The sequence below is a fragment of the Tupaia chinensis genome, unplaced genomic scaffold, assembly GCF_000334495.1.
Source record: "Tupaia chinensis unplaced genomic scaffold, TupChi_1.0 Scaffold149831_1, whole genome shotgun sequence".
Lineage (NCBI taxonomy): Eukaryota > Metazoa > Chordata > Mammalia > Scandentia > Tupaiidae > Tupaia > Tupaia belangeri.
In genome coordinates, this window is record NW_006209676.1 from 1,793,166 (window position 1) to 1,811,811 (window position 18,646).

Consider the following 18,646-nt stretch of genomic DNA (forward strand, 5'->3'; position numbering starts at 1 on the left):
TCTCTCTGTCTGGCGAGTGCACGCGCCCTATAGCAAAAACCTCTCCCAAAAAAAAAAAAAAGAATCTAAAACTGGAAATCTGTCAACAAATGTATTATGAGTGCAATTTATTATAGAAAGATGTCCCAAAACTCCAATTATGAGATTCTTACTCCAAGAAGAAGGTTTGGCTTTATAGTAAAAGATGTCTGAGGCTGGCCCATTAAGGGAGCCTGATCTCTTTTTTTGGGGGGGGAAAGGTTTTTGCCATAGGGCGCTTGCACTCACCAGAAAGACAGAGAGAGACAGAGAGACAGAAAGCGAGAAATCATCCCCCAGAGGGGATGGCCACGCCACAATCCCTTCTCCTCCATTTTCCTCTTGGGATCTTGGGCATGTGCACACACACACCCGGCATGAGTTTAAGTCACCGGGTCTGGGACTTGAACTGCGGTCAACTACATGGGAGTCCAGTGACAAAGCCATTATGCTAACTGCTGGTCCCAAGAGAGCCTGATCTTACATGGCTGACTGAGTGGTTCAAATCCAGGTTCTGGTGACTTGAAAACCATTCTGGGTCCATGTGTACCCCAAATCTCAACAAGATGAAGAAATGGAGGAGAGGAGACTGCAGCATGACCATGCTCCATCAGGAGGTGCTTTCTCCTTCTTCCCCCTCTGTCTGTCTCTGGAAGGCATGCATGCCCTCTGGAAAAATTTAAAAAAAAAAAAAAAGAAAGGATATCTGAATAAGTTAATGTCTTGAGTTAAAATAAAATGTTTAAGATACACATCTTAGAGTGTACATACTTATAGTTTATAATTCCCTAGTGATTAACCATTAAACACAATCAGGTCTAGAAGAAGAGTTTCTACTATAATATTTTATAATCTGATAATTATTTCCTAACCATGTCTAAACTCTTGAAGGCAAGGTCAATTTTAAAGTCACTCAGTCACTCAACAAATATTTCTATGATTATTTATTATGTACCAGATACTTTTCTGGGTGTGAGAAGAGAGAGGTTAAAGTGCTCTCTTCTTTTCCTCATTACACCTCCAGTGTAGGTTTGAATCAAAGGACAGAAATACTTTCATTTCATTTACTTCCTGTAAATCTCTGAATTTCAAAGTCAGCAAAGAGGTTAAAAGCTTATTCTGTTGTTTCCCCTCATAAGCAAGAAAACATTTCTTCATGTTTTTGATGATGAAATAAGCTTCATCTAAGTTTTGATTTATTAAACTGTTTTCCAAAATATTCAGAGGGGAGAAAATAGGAGGACCATAAAGGGCTTAGAAAAGAACTGGTCTATGAAGGAAGAATGGCAAGAGGCTGGTTTATTTACTGTTTTAGTATTTGTGTTTGTAAAAAAAAAAAAAAAAAGTGTGCCTGCTTAGATCCAGTAAGAATTTGAAAATGTGAGTTAATTTCAAGGAGTACATGAAACTGGACCAAAGAACATCAGTTTCAGTATGACCTCTTTACTGGGAAAAGGGCTAACATAGAGGAATTTCACCACAGACAAAAACATGATCTATGATCTACTCTCTTCTTTCTCCTTTTTGATCATAATAGAAAGTACAATCCACGGGGCTGGGTGTCGTAAGAATAAACAACCTAGTTGTCTCTCGGTGAGAGGTTTCAACCCCTGGAGGGACTAGCCATGATGAAAAAGAACAGAGAACCATAAACACAGAGCTCATTAATTTGATTTGAAAACATGGAAAATAAGGAGCTGTGGGCAGTTAGAATGGACAGAGTTAGTTGTAATAGTTTTCCCAATATCCTTCTGGAATAGGATAAGAGATCTTTTCTCATGCTCGCTACAGCATATATGAAGTCCATCCTAACAAGACAGCTGGTCACAAGGCTACCTACCTGAATCTTTGCTTGGCCTATCCCTCATTGAAAACATAACCTTTCTGAAGACACAGGCTGTCTAATCTGGATCACGTGTTCAATCTTGATCTTCAGAGTAACAGTGATATGAGAACTTGACTAAAGGATGCAAGAGACTTGCACTCTCTGGTGTGAGGATGACTAGGAAATGTCAGTTGCTACCTTGAGATTCAGCTGCCTGGACTGGGGCTCCTTTCTTGCTTTATAATTAAATACATCTTTCTCCAGAATGAGCATGTCTAGGCAATACAGACCATCTTTCTTAAAGATAAGCAGTTGGGATAGGTTCCTGGGTATGGGTTTCACAGGTTCCCTGGCAGGGTCTTATGGAAGAGAGTCTGACTCTCTGCTATGACTGAAAACTGAAAATAATAATTTTTTTTTTTTTAGGATAGCTTACAATATGCCAAGTGAGAAAAGATTCTCTCTTACCAAGTCCTAAAAGTATATAGAATGGAGAAGTGAGTTTAAAATGAGCTTGTACTCTGAAAGAAGGTGAAACTAGGAAGGAAATGAAAGAGAATAAAACTGTATGTGATCTAACACACTCCATTTTTATAGAAATCATTCTTTGAGGTTTGGTTTGAAACTCAGGATGGATTTTTCATAACTTCGCAAATCCTCTTATAATTCCCTGTCCCTTCTTCCCTTTGAAAATAATGACAATGGTGAAACACAATCTTAATTCTTTCTTTATGGAAAGAATCTACTCTTTGGGATGATTTAAGACATAAATGAGTTGACTGCACAGAAGAAAAGAATTTAAAACATTTGTCTGAAGAAGTAAATCACTTATTTCGATTTGCTGTAGAAGTGTTAAAAGTTATTATTGTATATGCAATGTGTTATGCCAAAATAGGCGTAGCCCTTTATTTCATACACTAATGTGCAAAGTCACTTACTAGTTCCAGTTGAATATGCTTATGGAGTCTGGGATGATATCATCAGCTAAAACCATAGAGTTAGGAAGAATGATTAAATAATCTGGGCAGCAAAATTTTAAAAATCTGAGTGACAAAAACACATGCAAAGCTAGGAAATGAACGCAGCTGTGTGAGGACCTGTGTTGAGATGAATGTTAGAAACAGGTCCAGGAAGACAACAGAGAATCAGTTTGAAATGACATCAAAGATTTTGCTCTCTAGAAGATACTATAGGAAAAAAGTTAAATGTTAAGTAGGAGATTCTGGTATCTCAGGAAGGTATTTCTGATTATCAAAAGGAAACTTGCTGTTTTAAAAAAGCAAAAATGCTGGGACCAGCAGTTGGCATAATGGCTATGTTGCTGGACTTCCATGTAGTTGACCACGATTCGTGTCCCGGACTCAGTGGCTTAAAACTCATGCCGGGCGCGTGTGCGTGTGTGCCCAAGATCCTGAGAGGAGAACGGAGGAGAAAGGATTGTGGCGTGGCCATCCCCCCTCGGGGGTAATTTCTTGTTTTCTGTTTCTCTGTCTCTCTCTGTCTGGCGAGCGCAACATGCCCTATAGCAAAAACCTCTCAAGAAAAGAAAAAAAAAAGTAAAAATGCTAAATCAGAAGCCTTTCTCTGTCCACCATACAAAAACCTGTATGTTGTCGGACCTGCTATTGGGGAACAGTTCCTGAGTTGGGGGGGCGAGGATTTAAAGAAAAGACAAGAAGATAGGATAGAAATAGGAGGACTGCCAGTCAATACTGGTCAGCCACAAGTTAAGTTTATTGCTGTGTTTTATACAGAAACATTTGGCTTCCTTAACGTGGAACTCAAAAGTCCTTGCTGAGTTTATCAGGTTGTTGTAACAATACTTGGAACATTCTGCACATAACAATTCAGCCACCCAAGGTTAGGTCCAGACAATAACCTTGGTCTCCATCTAGTGGTCACGTCCTACACGTTCCTCAAGTCTTCTTGGCTCCCCACAGTATGTGAATGCTTAGCTGCATTATTTATAATAGCCAAAAAGTAGAAACAACTCAAACGTTCATGTAATGATAAACAAGAGGATAAACAAAATGTGGTATTCTAAACAATGGAATAGGTCCCAAGCCCCATGCCCTAGCCATTGTCAGTGCCAGTTTTGGCTTCGGCCCATTAGAAAGAGGGAGGAGGGGGCAGAGAACAGAGAACAAGAGGGAGGGTCCCAAGTCCAACACTGTTGACATAGAGAAAATTCCCCGCTGGGCCATGGAAATATGCCTGGTAATTCTGGAGGGAAGATCATATGGTTCTGAGGACAAAGCTTTCCATACCCTTGACTAGACTCCATCACTCAGTAAAGCATGGGAGACCGTGATTTACATGGGTCTTCCCTGACTGAGAGCCCAGCTTTTCATCAATTATATGTGACTCCATCTGATACAGGAGAAAAAGTGATAGAAGGAGAATTCTGAAAGCAACTGTATAATTGGAGTCATATAAAGTCAAGTGTTTGTATATTCTTTCAACTATATTTAAGGATATCTAGAATCTACTCTACAAATCAGGAAGAAGCAAGTACTCTATCAGATGCTTAAAAATCACTGCACAAACACAAAAAAATATGAAAAAAAAATTATCTCTTGCCAACAATGACTAGCATATAGGAAATCACTGAAATGTCAGAAAAGGAATTCAGAATATTAATCATAACAAAACTCAATGAGATACAAGAGAAAAGAGACAATCAATTCCAGGAGATGAGAAAATCATTTCATGACACAAAGGAAGAGTTCTATAAATAGACACCCTAAAAAATAATCAAACAGAACTCCTAGAGATGAAAGATGTAATATAGGAAGCCAAACCTCTCTTGAAAGTATTAACAACAAATTAGACCACTCAGAAGAAAGAAATTCTGAGCTTGAAGACAAAAACCTCTGATTCAGTCCAAGTCACTAAAAAGAATGAAAAAAATTACCATTAAAAATGAGGACAACACAGGACCAGTAGATGGTGTAATGGTTATGTTGCTGGACTCCCACATGGCCTACCAGGGTTCAAATCCTGGACCTGACAGCTTGAAATTCATACCAGGCTGGGGACCAGCAGGTGGGCATGGTGGTTAAGGCACTGGACACTCCCCCATGGCCCACCAGGGTTCGAGTCCTGAATCTGGTGGCTTGCTTTCTCACTTCCCCTCTCTCTCACTCTCACCCTCTGTCTCTCTCTGGTCAAATTAAAAAAATAAATGAATGAATAAATATTAAAAAAATAATAAAAAGAAATTCATGCCAGGCACACGTGTGCATGCCCAAAATCCCAGGAGGAAAATAGAGAAGAAGGGATTGCAGCATGGCCGTCCCTCCTACAGGGTGATTTCTAGCTCTCTGTCTTTCTCTGTTTCTCCGGTGAATCACGTACACCCTACAGCAAAAAACCTCTCTTAAAAAAAAATGAGGACAACATATGGGAAATTTTAGACACTATTAAAGCAGCCAAACATCTGGATAATGGGTAGTCCAGAATGCAAAGACAAAGGTAAAGGCACAGCAAATTTCTTTCATCAAACGCTTTCTAAAAATTTCCCAAATCTAGAAAGATATACTGATATCCAGATCCAGAAAATAAAAAGCATACCAAATAGAATTAAGATAGGAAGATTCTCTCCAAGGCACATCATGCCAAAACAACAAAAGTCAAAGATAATATTCTAAAAGTGGCAAGATAGAAGAGTCAAGGTACTTTTAATGGATGCCCCCATCAGAGTAATTTTGGACCTTTCAGCAGAAATCATGAGGCAAGGAGGAAATGGAAAGGCACATTCAAAATTCAAAAAGGAAAACAATTTCAGCAAAGAATACTATAACTGGCAAGATCATCCTTCAAACTGGAAGGAGAAATAAAATCATTCCCAGATAAACAAAAACAGCAAGAATTTGCAACTGGTAGACCAGCTCTTCAGAACTACTCAAGGGAGTGTTACAGCAGCAAAACAAAAGGGAGATAAATATGAATAACAAAACATAAAACAGCTAGGAAAATAACTAACAAAATGGCAAGAGTAAGTCCACATATATAAATAACAATGCTGAATGTTAATAAATTAAATTTCCCAATTAAAAGAGACTGACTGAATGGATGAGAAAATAGGAGCTTTTTATATGTTGCTTACAAGAAACACATCTCTTTTTAAAAATTATTTATTTATTTATTTGAGTTTTTTTTTCTTGCTATAGGGGGTGTGCATGTGCCAAAAAGACAGAGACAGAGAAAGAAAGCGAGAAATCACCCAGCTGGGGGAATGGCCATGCTGCAATCTTTTCTCCTCCATTCTCCTCTCAGGATCTTGGGCACACATGCACACACGTTAGTTTAAGTCACCAGGTCTAGGACTTGAACCACAGTCAACTACATGGGAGTCCAGCAACACAGCCATTACGTCAACTGCTGGTCCCAAGGAACACATCTCATTGATAAAGACTTAAACAGATGGAAAATGAAGGGTTGGAAAAAGTCATTTCATGCAAACAGAAACCAAAACAACAACAACAAAAAAACAAACAAACATACAAAAAGACCAAAAAAACCCCAAACAAACAGGAGTTGTAATACTGGTATTAGACAAAATAGACTTCAAGCTAAAAACTATAAAACATACAAAGAAGATCATTAGAAGATTATTATATGGTAGTAAAGGAATTAACTCACCAAAAAGATATAACAATTATACATATTACATACCCAACTTTGGAGCACCCAAATACATAAAGACTGCCAGACCTAAAAGGAGAGAGAGACTGCAGCACACTACTGATTGGGAATTTCTATACCTCACTCTCACTACTGAACTGGTCACCTAGACAAAAAATAAACAGAAAGACATAGGAGCTAAATGATACCATTAATCAAATGGAGTTGACAGACATTTGCAGAACATTTTACCCAATAACTACCATATATATATTTTTTTCTTGGCTCCACATGGAAAATTTTCAAAGACTGACCACAATGGAATTAAACTTGAAAACAACAACAGAGAAAACCTTCAAAAATACACAAATAACATGGAAACGAAACAATTTACTCCTGAATGACTTTAAAGCTACTGAAGAAATTGCAAATGAAATAGGAGATTTTCTTAAATAAATGATAATGAGAACATAACTCTATAATCTTCACAATCTCTGGGATACACTGAAAGTTAGTCTTAAGAGGAAAGTTTATAGCAATTCTTGCCCTCAAGAAAAAAAATAGAAAGGTAGCAAATAAATAATCTAATGACGTATTTCAAGGAACTGAAAAAGCAACAACAACAACAACAAAAATCCAAGAAGTACTAGAACAAATGTAATAATAAAAGATTCGAGGAGAAATAAATAAAATGGAGCATGAAAGAACCATATGGGCCGGCAGGTGATATGGTGAATAAGGTGCTGGCTTCCACTTGCCAAATCTGTTGTTTGAGTTCTGGATCCAATGGTCTGAAAAACACGCTGGGTCCATGTGCATACTTGCCCAAAATTCCAAGAGAAGAACAGAGGAAAAAGGATTGTGGTGTGATCATCCCCCTGTGAGATGATTTCTCACTCTCCTTCTCTCTCTGTCTCTTTCTCTCTGGTAAGCACACATGCTCTATGGCAAAAAATTCTTAAAAAAACAAAAAAAAAGACTACTAATCCTAAAAAAGCAAACAAAAAGCTGGGGTTTTTGAGGATAAACAAAATCAAGGAACCATTAGCTAGGCAAACTAAGAAAGCTAGAGAAAGGATCCAGGTAAATAAAATCTGAAACGAAAAAAGGTGATATTATAACAGACACTGCAGAAATAAATAAAACCATTAGAGAATAGTATGAGTATACCGGTAAACCGAGAAGAAATGAAAAAAGAAATTCTGAAAATATACAATATACCTAGATTGAACTAGGAAGAAATAGAAAGCCTGAAAAAATTAATAACAAGCAACGAGATCGAATCAGTTACAAAGACTCCCAACAAAGAAAAGCCCAGGTTCTGATGTCCTTATTTCTGAATTTTACAAACTTTTAAAGACAATCCAAATGGAAGGAACTCTCCCAAGCTTATTATATGAAGCTTCCACCGTTTTAATACTAAAAGCAGATAAGGACAGAATAAAACAAATAAACAAACTACAGTTCTCTAGTCCTGATGAATACAGTTGCAAAAATCTTCAACAAGATATCAGCAAATTGAATTCAACAGCACATTACAAGATTATGCACAACGACCAAGTAAGCTTTGTCCTAGGGATACAAGGATGGTTCAACATATGCAAAACAATAAATATAATACATCACAGTAATACAAAGATAAAAATCATATGATCATGTAAATTGATACAGAAAAAGCATTTGATAAAATAAAATGTCTCCCCATGATTAAAACACTCAAAAACATAGGTATAGAAGGTACATTTCTCAATACAATAAAAGCCATCTATGACAAACCCATAGCTAACATTATACTGAAAAGGGAAAAGAACGAAATGCTTTCCACTAAAAACTGGAACAAGACAAGGCTGCCCACTTTTCCACTCCTTTTCAAGAGAATATTGGAAGTCCTATCCAATACGATTGGACAAGAGGATGAAATAAAAGGCATCCAAATAGGAAAGGAAGACGTTAAATTGTCCCTCTTTACAGACTACATAATTACATATGCAGAAAATTCAAAAATACACACAAACACACACACACACACACACACAAACTCCTAGAAGTGATAAATGAATTCATTAAAGTTGCAGGATACAAAATCAATATACAAAAATCTATACCTTATTAATACACTAATAATGAATGCCTGGAGGCAGAATTTCATTATTAATAGCACCCCCACACACAGAAAATACTTAGGAATAAATCTAAACAAAGAGGTAAAAGAACTCTACAAGAAAAACTCTGAAAAACTAAAGAAAGAAATTGAAAATGATACAAAAATATGGAAAGACATCCCTGTTCTTAGAGTGTAAGAATCTATAGAACTAAAATGTTGAGTCTCTCCAAATTAATTTATAAATTCAACGCAATGCTTATCAAATTACCAGTGACATTCTTCACAGAAATAGAAAAAAAAATTAACCAGAATCATAAAATATCCGAATCAAATCTGTGACAATCAAAATGGCATGATAATGGTACAAAAACAGACACACAAACTAATGGTACAGAAAAGAGAATCCAGAAATAAACACAAAATCATATAGCTAACTGATTTCTGACAAAAGATACAAAACAATTCAGTGGAGAAAAGAAAATCTTTTCAGCAAATGGTGCTGGGAAAACTGGTTATCCACCTGCAGAAAAGTAAATGAGGGCCCTATCGCTCATCTTTAACAAAAGTCGACTTAAAATGGATCAAAACTCTAAAGCTTCAAATTAAAAAAATCACTTGTGGAAAACAGAGGAGAAACACTTGAAGACAGCGGAGTAGCTTAAATAAGATCCTGAAAGTGTGGTCAACAACTCCAAAAACAGACAGGTGGAATTACACAAACTATTGGGTCTTTGGGAAAATCATGATGCATTTTTGCATAGAAAAACAGAAAAATTCATCATGACTTCCATCATGACTTTTCTGATGACTCAATAAAAAGCTTCTGCAAGGCAAAGGAACCAAAGACAGCCATAGAACAGGAGAAAATATTTGTGAACTATACTTCAGATTAGGGCTTAATAACCAGAATATACAGGGAACTCAAGCAGCTTACCTGCAGAAAAACTAACAATTCAGTTTAAAAAACAGAAAACTGATCTGAGCAAACAGCTGTCAAAGGAAGACATACACATGGCCAAAAAGCATAAGAAAAAATGCTCAATATAGCTTATCATATGGGAAATACAAATCAAAACCACAATGAGGTATCACCTAACCCCAGTAGAATGGCTATGATCAAAAAACAAGGAACAAGTGCTGGTGAGTCTATGGTGAAAATGGAACCCTCCTGCACTGTTGATGGGAATGTAAATTAGTACAACCATTTTGGAAAAAAATATGGACGTCCCTCAAAAATTTACAAATGGAACTACCATATGACCCTGTAATCCCACTCCTGAGTGTATTTACACAAAGGACAGGAAATTAGTCAGAAAGCTGAGACAGGTTACTCAGACAGGTGCACACTCATGTTTATTACAGCATTATTTACAATAGCTAAAACACAGAGTCAACGTAAGTGTTTAATAACTGATGACTGAATTAAAAAAGTGACACAGTGGGTCAGCAAGGGCATGGAGGTTAAGATACTGGATTCCCACAAGGTCAACTGCATGGTTTGAGTCCTGGGTCTGGTGGCCTGAAAATCACACTGAGCAGGTGTGTGCCCAAAATCTAGCGAGGAGGCTGGGGAAGAAGAGACTGTGGTGTGGCCATCCCCTCCTGGAGGCTGATTTCTCACTTTACCATTTTCTCTGTCTCTCTCTGGCAAGCACACGTGCCCCATAGCAAAACTTAAAAAAAAAAGAAAAAAGGCACATAAATGGAATACTACTCAGCCACAAAGAACAAAATACCGTTATCAGATACAAAGTACTTGAACCTAGAACATGTTAGTTCTAAGTGAAATAAGCCAGACTACAAACGACATTGTCTTACTTGGTATACAATAAAACCTTCTTTCATACACCAAATGAAAGAAGCCAGAAAAAAAAGACTACGTTATATGATTCTATTTACATAAAACATCTAGAATAGGCAAATCTACAGAGATATAAAGTGTACTGTGGTTGCCAGAGGCTTGGGGCAGGCGGGAAATGGGAAGAGACTTAATGAATAGGCGTTTCTGTCTAGGATAGTCACCTAACTTTGTGAATATACTAAAAACTACTAAACTGTGTACTTGAAATTTATTGTATACTGTGAATTTTATGCTAAGTAAATTGTATCTCAATAAAATGCCTTCTTATTTTGTGGCTCTAACTGGATATAGTTTAAAAGGTAATAACTTGGGAGGGGGGCAGCAGGTGGCGTGGTGGTTAAGGAGCTGGACTTCCACATGGCAGACTAAGGTTTGAGTCTCAGACCTGGCAGCTTGACAATCATGCTGGGCACACGTATATGCATGCCCAAAATCCCAGGAGGAGAATGGAGAAGTGATCATGGTGTGGCCATCCCACTGGAGGATGATTTCTCACTTTCTCCCCTACTGTCTCTGTCAGTTCTCCTCTCCTGAGAGCGCATGTGGGAGAGGCAAAAATCTTAAAAACAAAATAAAATAAAAGGTAGTAACTCGGAATCATAGATGCTGTTCGAAATATTGTAGATAGGCTTTAAGAGAGGAAAGTAAAGTTGGACTCCTCTCCAGGTGTGGTTAGGTACAATGTAGAGGAAGCTGGATCCCATATGGATGACTGAGATTCAAATTCTGGCCCTGACAGCGTTACACCAGGCATGTGAGTATGTGCCCAAGGTCCTAAAAAGATAAAAAATTTGAAGAAAAAAGAAGAACTGTGGTATGACCTGGTCCTATTAAGGGGTACTTTTTCTTTCTCAATCTTTCTCACTTGTGTGCACATGTGCCCTCTAGCATTTTTTTTAAGACTGCCAGACCTAAAAGGAGAGAGAGACTGCAGCACACTACTGATTGGGAATTTCTATACCTCACTCTCACTACTGAACTGGTCACCTAGACAAAAAATAAACAGAAAGACATAGGAGCTAAATGATACCATTAATCAAATGGAGTTGACAGACATTTGCAGAACATTTTACCCAATAACTACCATATATATATTTTTTTCTTGGCTCCACATGGAAAATTTTCAAAGACTGACCACAATGGAATTAAACTTGAAAACAACAACAGAGAAAACCTTCAAAAATACACAAATAACATGGAAACGAAACAATTTACTCCTGAATGACTTTAAAGCTACTGAAGAAATTGCAAATGAAATAGGAGATTTTCTTAAATAAATGATAATGAGAACATAACTCTATAATCTTCACAATCTCTGGGATACACTGAAAGTTAGTCTTAAGAGGAAAGTTTATAGCAATTCTTGCCCTCAAGAAAAAAAATAGAAAGGTAGCAAATAAATAATCTAATGACGTATTTCAAGGAACTGAAAAAGCAACAACAACAACAACAAAAATCCAAGAAGTACTAGAACAAATGTAATAATAAAAGATTCGAGGAGAAATAAATAAAATGGAGCATGAAAGAACCATATGGGCCGGCAGGTGATATGGTGAATAAGGTGCTGGCTTCCACTTGCCAAATCTGTTGTTTGAGTTCTGGATCCAATGGTCTGAAAAACACGCTGGGTCCATGTGCATACTTGCCCAAAATTCCAAGAGAAGAACAGAGGAAAAAGGATTGTGGTGTGATCATCCCCCTGTGAGATGATTTCTCACTCTCCTTCTCTCTCTGTCTCTTTCTCTCTGGTAAGCACACATGCTCTATGGCAAAAAATTCTTAAAAAAACAAAAAAAAAGACTACTAATCCTAAAAAAGCAAACAAAAAGCTGGGGTTTTTGAGGATAAACAAAATCAAGGAACCATTAGCTAGGCAAACTAAGAAAGCTAGAGAAAGGATCCAGGTAAATAAAATCTGAAACGAAAAAAGGTGATATTATAACAGACACTGCAGAAATAAATAAAACCATTAGAGAATAGTATGAGTATACCGGTAAACCGAGAAGAAATGAAAAAAGAAATTCTGAAAATATACAATATACCTAGATTGAACTAGGAAGAAATAGAAAGCCTGAAAAAATTAATAACAAGCAACGAGATCGAATCAGTTACAAAGACTCCCAACAAAGAAAAGCCCAGGTTCTGATGTCCTTATTTCTGAATTTTACAAACTTTTAAAGACAATCCAAATGGAAGGAACTCTCCCAAGCTTATTATATGAAGCTTCCACCGTTTTAATACTAAAAGCAGATAAGGACAGAATAAAACAAATAAACAAACTACAGTTCTCTAGTCCTGATGAATACAGTTGCAAAAATCTTCAACAAGATATCAGCAAATTGAATTCAACAGCACATTACAAGATTATGCACAACGACCAAGTAAGCTTTGTCCTAGGGATACAAGGATGGTTCAACATATGCAAAACAATAAATATAATACATCACAGTAATACAAAGATAAAAATCATATGATCATGTAAATTGATACAGAAAAAGCATTTGATAAAATAAAATGTCTCCCCATGATTAAAACACTCAAAAACATAGGTATAGAAGGTACATTTCTCAATACAATAAAAGCCATCTATGACAAACCCATAGCTAACATTATACTGAAAAGGGAAAAGAACGAAATGCTTTCCACTAAAAACTGGAACAAGACAAGGCTGCCCACTTTTCCACTCCTTTTCAAGAGAATATTGGAAGTCCTATCCAATACGATTGGACAAGAGGATGAAATAAAAGGCATCCAAATAGGAAAGGAAGACGTTAAATTGTCCCTCTTTACAGACTACATAATTACATATGCAGAAAATTCAAAAATACACACAAACACACACACACACACACACACAAACTCCTAGAAGTGATAAATGAATTCATTAAAGTTGCAGGATACAAAATCAATATACAAAAATCTATACCTTATTAATACACTAATAATGAATGCCTGGAGGCAGAATTTCATTATTAATAGCACCCCCACACACAGAAAATACTTAGGAATAAATCTAAACAAAGAGGTAAAAGAACTCTACAAGAAAAACTCTGAAAAACTAAAGAAAGAAATTGAAAATGATACAAAAATATGGAAAGACATCCCTGTTCTTAGAGTGTAAGAATCTATAGAACTAAAATGTTGAGTCTCTCCAAATTAATTTATAAATTCAACGCAATGCTTATCAAATTACCAGTGACATTCTTCACAGAAATAGAAAAAAAAATTAACCAGAATCATAAAATATCCGAATCAAATCTGTGACAATCAAAATGGCATGATAATGGTACAAAAACAGACACACAAACTAATGGTACAGAAAAGAGAATCCAGAAATAAACACAAAATCATATAGCTAACTGATTTCTGACAAAAGATACAAAACAATTCAGTGGAGAAAAGAAAATCTTTTCAGCAAATGGTGCTGGGAAAACTGGTTATCCACCTGCAGAAAAGTAAATGAGGGCCCTATCGCTCATCTTTAACAAAAGTCGACTTAAAATGGATCAAAACTCTAAAGCTTCAAATTAAAAAAATCACTTGTGGAAAACAGAGGAGAAACACTTGAAGACAGCGGAGTAGCTTAAATAAGATCCTGAAAGTGTGGTCAACAACTCCAAAAACAGACAGGTGGAATTACACAAACTATTGGGTCTTTGGGAAAATCATGATGCATTTTTGCATAGAAAAACAGAAAAATTCATCATGACTTCCATCATGACTTTTCTGATGACTCAATAAAAAGCTTCTGCACAGCAAAGGAAACAGAGACAGCCATAGAACAGGAGAAAATATTTGTGAACTATACTTCAGATTAGGGCTTAATAACCAGAATATACAGGGAACTCAAGCAGCTTACCTGCAGAAAAACTAACAATTCAGTTTAAAAAACAGAAAACTGATCTGAGCAAACAGCTGTCAAAGGAAGACATACACATGGCCAAAAAGCATAAGAAAAAATGCTCAATATAGCTTATCATATGGGAAATACAAATCAAAACCACAATGAGGTATCACCTAACCCCAGTAGAATGGCTATGATCAAAAAACAAGGAACAAGTGCTGGTGAGTCTATGGTGAAAATGGAACCCTCCTGCACTGTTGATGGGAATGTAAATTAGTACAACCATTTTGGAAAAAAATATGGACGTCCCTCAAAAATTTACAAATGGAACTACCATATGACCCTGTAATCCCACTCCTGAGTGTATTTACACAAAGGACAGGAAATTAGTCAGAAAGCTGAGACAGGTTACTCAGACAGGTGCACACTCATGTTTATTACAGCATTATTTACAATAGCTAAAACACAGAGTCAACGTAAGTGTTTAATAACTGATGACTGAATTAAAAAAGTGACACAGTGGGTCAGCAAGGGCATGGAGGTTAAGATACTGGATTCCCACAAGGTCAACTGCATGGTTTGAGTCCTGGGTCTGGTGGCCTGAAAATCACACTGAGCAGGTGTGTGCCCAAAATCTAGCGAGGAGGCTGGGGAAGAAGAGACTGTGGTGTGGCCATCCCCTCCTGGAGGCTGATTTCTCACTTTACCATTTTCTCTGTCTCTCTCTGGCAAGCACACGTGCCCCATAGCAAAACTTAAAAAAAAAAGAAAAAAGGCACATAAATGGAATACTACTCAGCCACAAAGAACAAAATACCGTTATCAGATACAAAGTACTTGAACCTAGAACATGTTAGTTCTAAGTGAAATAAGCCAGACTACAAACGACATTGTCTTACTTGGTATACAATAAAACCTTCTTTCATACACCAAATGAAAGAAGCCAGAAAAAAAAGACTACGTTATATGATTCTATTTACATAAAACATCTAGAATAGGCAAATCTACAGAGATATAAAGTGTACTGTGGTTGCCAGAGTCTTGGGGCAGGCGGGAAATGGGAAGAGACTTAATGAATAGGCGTTTCTGTCTAGGATAGTCACCTAACTTTGTGAATATACTAAAAACTACTAAACTGTGTACTTGAAATTTATTGTATACTGTGAATTTTATGCTAAGTAAATTGTATCTCAATAAAATGCCTTCTTATTTTGTGGCTCTAACTGGATATAGTTTAAAAGGTAATAACTTGGGAGGGGGGCAGCAGGTGGCGTGGTGGTTAAGGAGCTGGACTTCCACATGGCAGACTAAGGTTTGAGTCTCAGACCTGGCAGCTTGACAATCATGCTGGGCACACGTATATGCATGCCCAAAATCCCAGGAGGAGAATGGAGAAGTGATCATGGTGTGGCCATCCCACTGGAGGATGATTTCTCACTTTCTCCCCTACTGTCTCTGTCAGTTCTCCTCTCCTGAGAGCGCATGTGGGAGAGGCAAAAATCTTAAAAACAAAATAAAATAAAAGGTAGTAACTCGGAATCATAGATGCTGTTCGAAATATTGTAGATAGGCTTTAAGAGAGGAAAGTAAAGTTGGACTCCTCTCCAGGTGTGGTTAGGTACAATGTAGAGGAAGCTGGATCCCATATGGATGACTGAGATTCAAATTCTGGCCCTGACAGCGTTACACCAGGCATGTGAGTATGTGCCCAAGGTCCTAAAAAGATAAAAAATTTGAAGAAAAAAGAAGAACTGTGGTATGACCTGGTCCTATTAAGGGGTACTTTTTCTTTCTCAATCTTTCTCACTTGTGTGCACATGTGCCCTCTAGCATTTTTTTTAAAAAAGAGTGAGCCTGGTGATTATAAGCTAATTAGCTGAAAATATTCCATTACCTTTTCCTTTATACTCTACCTTTGTGTTTTTTCACTGTTTAATGGCTTATTTGTTCTTAATATATTATTTATTCTTTTTTTTTTTACTTTTTTTTTGGGGTGGGGAGAGGTTTTCGCTATAGGGTGTGTGTGCTCGCCAAACAGACAAAGACAGAGAGATAGAAAGCAAGAAATCATCCCCCAGGGGGGATGGCCACGTCGCAGTTCCTTCTCCATTCTCCTCTCGGGATCTTGGGCATGCACGCACATGCGCCCGGCGTAAGTTTAGGCCGCCGGGTCTGGGACTTGAACCGCGGTCGACTACATGGGAGTCCAGCGACATAGCCATTACACTAACTGCTGGTACCAATATGTTATTTATTCTTAAATAGTGAAACTCTAGGGTGAGGAAAGAAGGCCAGGTGTGGTGGATACCAATGGTTTCTCTGTTCCCAGACTCATCTAGCTTTACATTCACTGCTGCAAAACAGGAAGACATGTGTGTCACAGAGCTCTAGTAAGCATTTCTGAGTCTTGCTTAAATTGCTTCCAAATGATAGGAACAAGTTTCATAACTAATAACAGAAGGAACTCATAAATGTAATATTTTTCCCTTTCAATGTTCCTAATACTTGGAGAAGATGTTCTTCTAGGACCTAGGGCAGGGAGAGAGAATTAAGAGCCTACAACTATCAGGTACAATCATTCTTAGATCCTTAGAGTTTCTACTTTTTGGAGTTCTGTGATTTTAGTCTGCTTTTCTTCTCTCTTTCCTTGAGAAATTACTTCATTTGAGATTGCTCATTATTCACTTTGGACTATAAATATGTTAGATACAAAAGTTAGAAGGAAGAGAGAGTTTCCAATTCATTAACACTGCCAATGTTAAATAAAATACCTTACCCTAGTGTCTTTCCTGGTAGTTGTGTGTATAGACAACTTCTCAGTAATTTTGGGTAAGAGCTGATTTGACAGATGTCAAAACAGAAGGCTGGAATTGATGGTCAAAGACCGTGCTTATAATGAACATTATCTTGTAGTTCCAACAGTGGATGGAGCAATGCCTTTGGATGCCAAAGCACTTCCCAGGGTAAATACCTCAACTGAGGTCTCCAAAAGCACATCCATGGAAGGAGATGATAGACAATCTCCTCAGATCTAGTCTACATTAGATATTGTTTGCTGGTAATCTCAGGGGAAATGGCAAGACTGTGATCAAAGTTCTGCATGTGATTCTCAGGTTTTATGAAATAGGGAGACTGTAGGTATGGTATAATTGAGCTTGTTAAGTTACCAGTTTACACAGGTAATTTTATCCAACTTCTAAAGATGGTCACACTAGAAAAAAACCTAACTTTAGGGGCTCAAACCTAGCTACAAAATTGGAATCCCTTAGGGTCTCTTAGAAAATTTCCCTTTATTTTTTTTTTTCTTCTTATGAAAAGATAATATTGGTTGTAGCAAAAAATTTGAGCACTACAGAAATATACCTATGAGCTGGTTCCATGGCCTGGTGATTAGGGCAGCTGGATCCCACAGGTAAATATACCTGAGAGAGATTTTCAGCTATAGGGCATACATGCTCATCAGGAGACAAGAGATAGAAAGAGAGAAACCACTCCTAGGGGGGATGGCCATCCCATAATCCCTTCTTCTCCATCCTCTTCTCAGGATTTTGGGCATGCACGCTCACATACCTGGTGTGAGGTTTAAGTTGCCAGGTCTAGGGCTCAAACTGTGGTAAACTATATGGGAGTCCAGTGATGTAACTACTATGCCATTTGCTGGTCCCAAATATGCCTTCTTTGAGGGTATATTACATTAATAATATTTCCACAGTAGTGCTTACATGCTCACATACTGTTTCAGAAATGTTAGTTTTGTCTTCCTAATCAGATTTTATGCTCTTTAAGAATCATGTTTTCTTGGGATCAGCAGATGATGCAATGGTTACATCACTGGATTCCCACGTGGTTGACTGCAGTTCAAGACCCTGACCCAGTGGCTTAAAACTCACGTCAAGCATGTGTGTGTGTATGTGTGTGTGTGTGTGTGTGTGTGTGTGTGTGCATGCGCGCACGCCCAAAATCCCAAAAGGAGAATGGAAGAGAAGAGATTATGGCATGGCCATCCCCCCTGGGGGGGTGATATCTAGCTTTCTGACTCTCTAGCAAGCACCTGCACCCTTATAGCAAGAATCTTTCTTAAAAAAACAAACAAACAAAAAAAACCAAAAAAATCCCCATGTCTTCTCTTCTTTTGCATCCTATACTGCACCTTACACAGATCTACAGTCATGAAGTAATGACTAACTAGTCTTTTGGTTGACTGGGGAGGATGATAACTACTATTAAATGCCTTCTTTATTTATTTTTAAAAAAATATTTATTTTTAATTATTTATTTAATTTTATCAATTAATTTTGACCAGAGAAAGACAGAGAGAGAGAGAGAGAGAGAGAAAGCCACCAGGTCCAGGACTCGAACCAGGGTCAA

General features: G+C 37.4%; 1 protein-coding gene across 2 annotated transcripts in view; it reads right to left on the minus strand.

Moving 5' to 3' along the window:
• The window catches only part of PPP2R3A (protein phosphatase 2 regulatory subunit B''alpha), a 228,302-nt gene that overhangs the window by 138,548 nt on the left and 71,108 nt on the right, over nucleotides 1-18,646 (minus strand). The window lies entirely within an intron of this gene.